This window comes from Poecilia reticulata, linkage group LG4 (assembly GCF_000633615.1).
Source record: "Poecilia reticulata strain Guanapo linkage group LG4, Guppy_female_1.0+MT, whole genome shotgun sequence".
NCBI classification, from domain to species: domain Eukaryota; kingdom Metazoa; phylum Chordata; class Actinopteri; order Cyprinodontiformes; family Poeciliidae; genus Poecilia; species Poecilia reticulata.
This window is the reverse complement of record NC_024334.1, coordinates 12,449,135-12,456,335: the sequence shown is the minus strand read 5'-3', so window position 1 is coordinate 12,456,335 and position 7,201 is coordinate 12,449,135. Positions and strand designations below refer to the sequence as shown.

Genomic DNA, 7,201 nt, shown 5'->3' with positions numbered 1-7,201 from the left:
AAAAAAAAAAAAATCACTCCGTGGCCTTACCTTCCATCACATCCCGGTTCATCCTGCAGAATATCAACCGTGTCATCGTTACATCCTCACATGTGCCGCGCGCATTTCTCACCCCACATTCCTCCGTCGATTTCCTCCAGTWTGTTTCCGTCAAATCAAGCCCCGCGCTCTGTGTTATTATCGCCCCAAGACTGAAGAGTTGCAGAAAGGGTCTTACCTGAGGCTGTGAGATCCCCCTGTGCGGCGCGCAGGCGGAGGAGCTGCGGACTGTGCGCGCAGAGCAGAGGAGACAGACAGGCGGAGGAGACGCTGCCTGTGGATGGGGGGTGAGGAGGGGGCGGGTGGTCCTCGTTCCAGAGCGCGCAGCTCCCGTTCGTGCGTCAATTAAAACACACGACATTTAAATATTCCCTTCTCTCTTACATGCAGAAAGCCCTCAACAGAGAGCAGCAAGCAGGAGAACGGGAATGTACGAGCCAATGGCCTCCTCTGCATGGAGGACTTCATTCCCAAGCAAGAACAGAAACTGAGTTGAAAAGCGGCTGTTAAATTATAAAAAGTATTATTCTTATTGTTTTAAAAAAAAATCTTAACAACCCGGGTAATGCAAAAACGTGAATGCATCTGCTTCAGATTTTTTTGGTTGCAATCAACGCAAATGAGAGTCACGGTCACAAAACGCACCAGCGGCCGTGAATGTTTTGTGTTTGCATAGAGATTAGAAGGGAACCGCAGCAGCTTCAGGTTCTGACTGTCCGCAGAGGTTCGTGTGGATATGCAGTAATAAAGGTGCGCAGTCAAACTCGATCAATCAGGAGATGTGGCGCACAGGAACACACAGCTGCAAAACAAGAATGGCTTCTGCCTTCAGGAAGCACAGGACAAACTGAAATAACACAGTGCGCGTTCATTTGTGTGTTTTTGCAGACGGGAGCACGAAGTGGAGCCTAAACTCACAGCAGTGATTTAATCATTACAGTTTTTACTCCTCACTTTCTCTTGTTTTTGAATGATGATTATTACCCAGAAAACATATTTATTAATGTCTGATTTTAAAATTATTTTTTTTAAGATAATATAAAATATTTATATTGCACATTTTAGAAAGATTACAAAGGTGCACATGACATGAATAAAAGTTGCAGAAAATCCCATAATAAATTTAATACTGATTCATCTCTCGGTTCATATTTGTCCCCTTACGACCCTACCCATAATTATCATGCAGGTAAATTGTCAAATAAAAATTAAAACAACAATAATTTAAAATGACAGAAATTAGAAATCAGCACGTTTTTGTAGGAATAATCCAACCATGTCAACTTGCATCTTCCTGAAATATTCCTTAAATCATAATTCACTTTTATCATCACCATTTTAGCTCAATTAAGAGGATAAAGTTCAGAAAAGGTGACTTCATTTGGAGAGGTTTTATTATTTATTTTCTGGCAGGCTAAACGATAACATGACAACCATCTGTTACATTAAAGAGCATAAAGTGCTGGCTCCATTTGAACTGCATGTTTATTGTTAAATAAATGAGGAAATGGGCAGCATCCAGAATAGGATGTCCAAGGAGAACAACACACACACACACACACACACACACACACACACACACACACACACACACACACACACACACACACACACACACACACACACACACGGAGGCTCAGATGGACAGATTTCAAATGACAACAAGTTAACAGAGTACAGTGGTGCTGGGAGCAAAAGGGTGACAATTAATTACTCCTCTGCATAAACGATCATGTGCCACTCTGCTAACAGTCATTTTGCTTTGCTTCTTCAGCCTGGGTTGACATCACAGTGCATCTCATCAATAATGCAGCGACGGCGAGATCCGTTTCACAGCGCGCCACGCACGGCACGTCAACGCGCACGTGGCGGCTTCTCCGCGCCTGACACCCAGAAACACGCGCGGCTCGGCGTCCCGCCTGGGCTCCTCGGTGCGACCCGTCCCGGACGCGGTGGCTCCGATCTGCTGCAGGGCATGGTGGGCTGGGTTGCCACACATCCAAGGTTCATGTGGAGTTATCATTTCTGGGTCACCTCCAGTGACACTCTGTCTTGCAGAGCAGCTCTCCCCGAGCGTGGACAGGAAAGGAGGTGGAGGATGAGGTGGTGGTGGTGGTGGAGGGAAGGCTCCCCGGCTCTCCCTGGATCCACTGTGGAGCAGGGAACCACAAGCTAAACACTGACAGAATGAAGGAAGGGGAGAGAGGGTGGAGGGGGGCTGAGGAGGAAGAGGAGGAGGAGGAGGAGGAGGAGGAAGAGAGGGAGGAGAGAAGCACTGTAAAGCTTTATAGTCACATGTATCACAGTCACATGGAGCCTGGGTGGGTGAAAGGATGGAGAGATGTTTACAGGCACAAAATGACCATGAAGGGAACATTTTTGATGGAAATGGGAAATATCGGAACAGCCGATTTACTTGGATTTTAAAGCAGATTAATCAAATCTTCTGCTGAGATTATAGTTATGTTTTTGCATATCTTGTTGGTCATTTCTATCCAACTCAAACTCCCTGCTTCCTCTACTCCCCCCCCCACATCCCCTCCTTTTATCTCCCTCTATCTTTCCCTTCCCTTCCCTCCCTCCTTCGATCTCCTCCCTGCTCTGCTCTGCTGGAGCTCAAATCTCAACCCCGGTCCCTGGCAGATGGAGGATAGGAGAGAGAAGCTCTTAACTAGCCAGCCTGAGCCTCTGCTCTCTGCACACCAACTGCTGCCTGCCTCCCCTCCCTGCATCGGAGAGAAGCTCCACCACCACACACACACACACACACACACACACACACACACACACACACACATAAACACACTCCTCCGGCTCCTCTGGGGACGCCGTATCCTCCCGGGGAATGGTGCGTGTATTAGTCCAGATCTGGCCACACTAGAAAGGACATGGAAACATAATAGATGGATGTTCTGTATCATAATATACTGGTTCAGGTTATGTTGTCAAACGGGCAGAGGTGGGTAGAGTAGCCAAAAAAAAAAATGTCCTCAAGTAAGAGAAGCACTACTTCAACGTATTTTTCACTCAAGTAAAATAATTTCTCAAGAGTAAAAGAGTATTTGGTAAAATGACGACTCAAGTACAGAGTAACTGATCAAAACGTTTAAAATTTAAAAATGACAAAATCAGACGGATCAAAACGTGGAAATGTTGGTATATCACAAATCTTAAATAAAAGTAATTTATGTCAGTAACATAATTACAAAATAACAACATCAGGCAAAAGAAACACGTTTCAAAATCAGTTTCTTTCAATATCAAACTTAAGAAATTGTAACAAAAACTCCAGGTGTGTGTCTGTGTCTGGTGAATTTTTGGTTGAAACAAGTTTGATCTATCTTCATTCAGTGAAGTCACTCATAGTGGGTTGAGTATCCAGAATTTTGTACTCAAGTAGAGTAAAAATATATTTGGTAAAAAGGYGACTCAAGGCTGCTTTTATTCATTACTTGAATTTTATTCAGAAGTTCTTGATACTTTTGAGTAAAAGTAACAAGTACCTTTATTCAAGTACTTAATATTTAAACGATTACACCATCATTTACACCAAAATATAAAGTTACATGAAAATGTTGGTATTTTAAAGGCCTAACATAATTCATATAAAAAAATCTAACTAAAAAATAAGATAAATGGAAACATTTTTCCAAATCAATTTCTTTCCATGTAAAACTCATGAAACTTTAACAAAAACTGCAGGTGTGTGTGGTGAATTTTTGGTGTTTTTCATTCAGTGAAGCTGCTCGCAGTGGATGGAGAATTCATCCACTGTGAAATTATATTCAAGTAACAATACCCCAACATATTTTTACTCAAATAAAAGTAAATCCATCCAATAATTCACTGAAGTCAGAGTAAAATTGTATTTGTTAAAAATGCTACTCAAGTACTGAGTAGCTGATCAAAACATCAATCATTTAATATTTGAAAATTACATCACCAGACTGATCAAAACATAAAGTTAAGTGGAAGTAGGTTTCTTTCAATGTAAAGCTTATAAAAATTTTAACAAACATTGTAGGCGTGAATTTGTTGGTGTTCTTCATCCCGTTGCTCACAGTATCCAGAAATATCACTCACGTAAGAGTAGCGATTCTTCAAAACGCACACAAAAAAATACTCCTAAAAGTACCTTCTATTCAAGTAAATGTAACTAGTTTCGTCAAACGGTCTCCTTTCTCTTAAAGACTCGATGTAAAGAAAGCAGTGACATTGTCTGATGGGTGTGACAAGAAATCCCAGATATGAGCGCTTTAATGTAGAACCAGGGAGGGGATAAACAGGCCAGAGCTCTCCTCGGGCTCCTAGGTGCCTTTGACTGCCCCCTGACTTTCATCTGGGCTCATCTGGCGGCCGCGGCTCCGCCTGGCATGAGCCTGACCACCAGTTGCGGTCTGAGGGAGAGGCAGCTCCTCTGTGCTATTTGCAGCCCTGTCTGTCCAAAGGAATCTGGTGCGCTGACTGTCACTCAGCGGCCGCGTGTGTGTTTTTTATCACTAATTCTACCACAGGGATGCGGTTGTCCATATGACCACTGCGGAGGCTGCTGCCCCGAGGCGAGCTGACACTGTCTGTGTAGAAGGACCAGACGTTGATGTAGGGGATGTAGGGGCTGCTCAAATGCTGCTTGAATATCAAGACACGCGTGCGCGCAGCKGCGCGGGCGCGCGCGCACACACACAAACGTACAAAGCAGTGCACGGCTAGTTACTGATGTTCCTTTCAGTCATCATAAGGCTGACACTCAAGGTTTTTTCTTTTTTTTTCTGTCTTCATGCCAACCCYGTGTCAGTTCCTGGCTGGTCTGTCCAACAGTGATGGAGAGACTTTAACTGGCTGCGGTTGGGGCCTTTGGCCGCGGGGTTGCTGAGGCTCTGTGAGACGRTGGGGGCTGCTTGGCCTGTCAACTGGTTGTGACTGGAACCCGTCTSCACGCAGATCCGATCTGGACAGCTCTCTCTTTCTCTGCGCCTAGTGGCATCGTCCTGCAGAAAGGCACACGGTGTAGAGCTGCCACTCTGCTCCAGTGCAGCATATGCTCCGGCTGAGGGTCAGAGATGTTCAGTCCAAAATGCCTGAAATAAAAACCTCACATGTCTGGCCTGACAGTTGTAGTGCAGCAGCAGATCTGCAGTGAGGAGGGCAAGTAAATCTGGAGTGTTTGCTCACATGTTCACGTTTGTTTTACCCCCAAAAGCCAATATTATCAGTCATATTCAAGAGATTACAAAAGGTGATTCAACTACCTTTGAAAATAACGACCTTTAATTAGACATCAAACATACTTTCCATCAAGTCCACATTTCTGCAGTAAAATGTTTTTTATTGATCTGAAGTAATATTCTAATCTTTGTCAGATTTTCATTAACAGCAAGCAGAAAAATAATTATAATTATACAAAAGAGGATTATATTAAAAACAGTTCTGAATTTAATCTCAGAATTTTGAGAAAAAAAAATCAGAATTCTGAGATCAAAGTCAGATTTTTTATTCCCAGTGGCCCTCCTCTTCCGTATAATTAACACAAATGAAGGCTTCAAAACATCTACATGACGTGTTTCATTTAGTTACTGAAATAAATGAACTTAAATGAAAATAAATGAGTAGCTGCATTGCTGGGAAAATAATTAGTTCCTTACAATTTTTTTGTGTTTTCATCACACTACATCATCAGAGGTGTCCAAAGTGGGTCCTGGAGGRYCRGCAWCCTGCATGTTTTAGTTCTCTCCCTGCTGGTAGTAACAACCTTTCAGCAGGTCAATGTTCTCCTTAGGCCTTCTAACGAGCCATCATGTGATCCAGGTGTGTTAAACCAGGGAGAGAACTAAAACATGCTGGATGCCAACCCTCGAGGATCAACTTTGGGCACTACTGCACTACATGAAGCAAAWTTAATATTATATATAGCTTGAATAAAAACAAAATATAGGTTAGGGGGGGGATCCAAGCCTACCTTGTCCTCTAAGAAATTTGTAAATCATGAATTAACTGGGATTTGTCACATTTTTAGGTTCAATTTTACTGTCTATGCAGGAGAATAAAGGAATTACTTAAACAAATATATCTGACAACATGAAGTAGGCTAAAGGATCTCAAAAAKRAAMAGAAACAGAGTCACTGACTAACATATTGCAAAGAGCAACAATGACATTTCTAAATGTTTGGGTCTCCAGTTCACCGCAGTGAGTCATTATCCACAATATATCCAGTATATTCATGTCAGGCCTGCACGATGAAGCAGCTGTTTGCGTTGTTGCCCTGCAGGAAGGAAGGAGGTCCTGGTTCGAAACCTGCACAGGCCTTTCCACATGGAGTTTGCATGTTCTCCCTGCACGCAGTGGGTCTCTCTGGGTACTCCAGCTTTGTGACTGTGTTGCTCTGTGACGGACTGATGACCYGTCCAGGCTGGACACYGCCTCTTGTCCAATGACCACCTGCAACCAGCATGGAAAATTATAAATATTTTTCAGCATTTACAGTATTTTGGAATTTGCAGTACACTTACATTAGGCATAGGGTTAGGTTTTAAATYGATATGTTGCAATTTGGTATAATATTGCATAAAACTTGAAATCAAACACAGTTAAATAGCTTTAACTGAAGATTGAAAATCTATTTTATTAGATGAAAGCAAAGAGGATACTTTAATACCGTTTGTATGCTTGTTATAATGGTGGAAACATAAAAAAATGTTTGCCTGGTCATTGTTTTCCCAGGAAATTCATCTCGATTAGAATCTCTCTTYACCGTTCAGTCTGCGGTTTCTCCCATTGACTTGGATTTCTATCGTAGAATTTCAACTGACCCGATCAGAGAACAGAGGGACTAGTTGTGAAAGATGACATCGATTGCYGTTTTAGAATCGTAGTCTGCCTGTAGTTTTAGTAATTGCAGCAGAGGAAGTGAAGGAAACCATTCAGTCCACGCTTCTAAATATTGAACCAACACTGACAGCTGCTTCATTTGGTTCTACACGTCTCTCTTTGCAGTGTTTGATGGTTGTTTACAGTGCAGGCAGCTTCCGGTAAGCTTCATAGCATGGAGCTGGTGCATTGTGTCATGGCCAAATAGTCATTGAGTGAAATTTAAAACTTAAAACAGTCCATGCATGTAACAATCATTTCACAATAGCCCGGGATCCAGACTATCTGTACAAAGC

General features: G+C 42.7%; 1 protein-coding gene and 1 long non-coding RNA gene across 3 annotated transcripts in view; both read right to left on the bottom strand.

The window, feature by feature from the left end:
- The window catches only part of lhx9 (LIM homeobox 9), a 13,946-nt gene extending 13,628 nt beyond the window's left edge, over nucleotides 1-318 (bottom strand). The window contains exon 1 of the mRNA XM_008406561.2: nucleotides 218-318. The gene's annotated coding sequence lies outside the window, so the exon portion shown is untranslated. The remainder of the gene's footprint in view (nucleotides 1-217) is intronic.
- Nucleotides 319-5,803: 5,485 nt separating this feature from the next.
- Nucleotides 5,804-7,201, bottom strand: part of LOC103463302 (uncharacterized) — a 31,644-nt gene continuing 30,246 nt past the window's right edge. For both annotated transcript variants that reach the window (XR_533491.2, XR_001776495.1), the window contains exon 3: nucleotides 5,804-6,476. This is a non-coding gene — a long non-coding RNA (uncharacterized LOC103463302). The remainder of the gene's footprint in view (nucleotides 6,477-7,201) is intronic.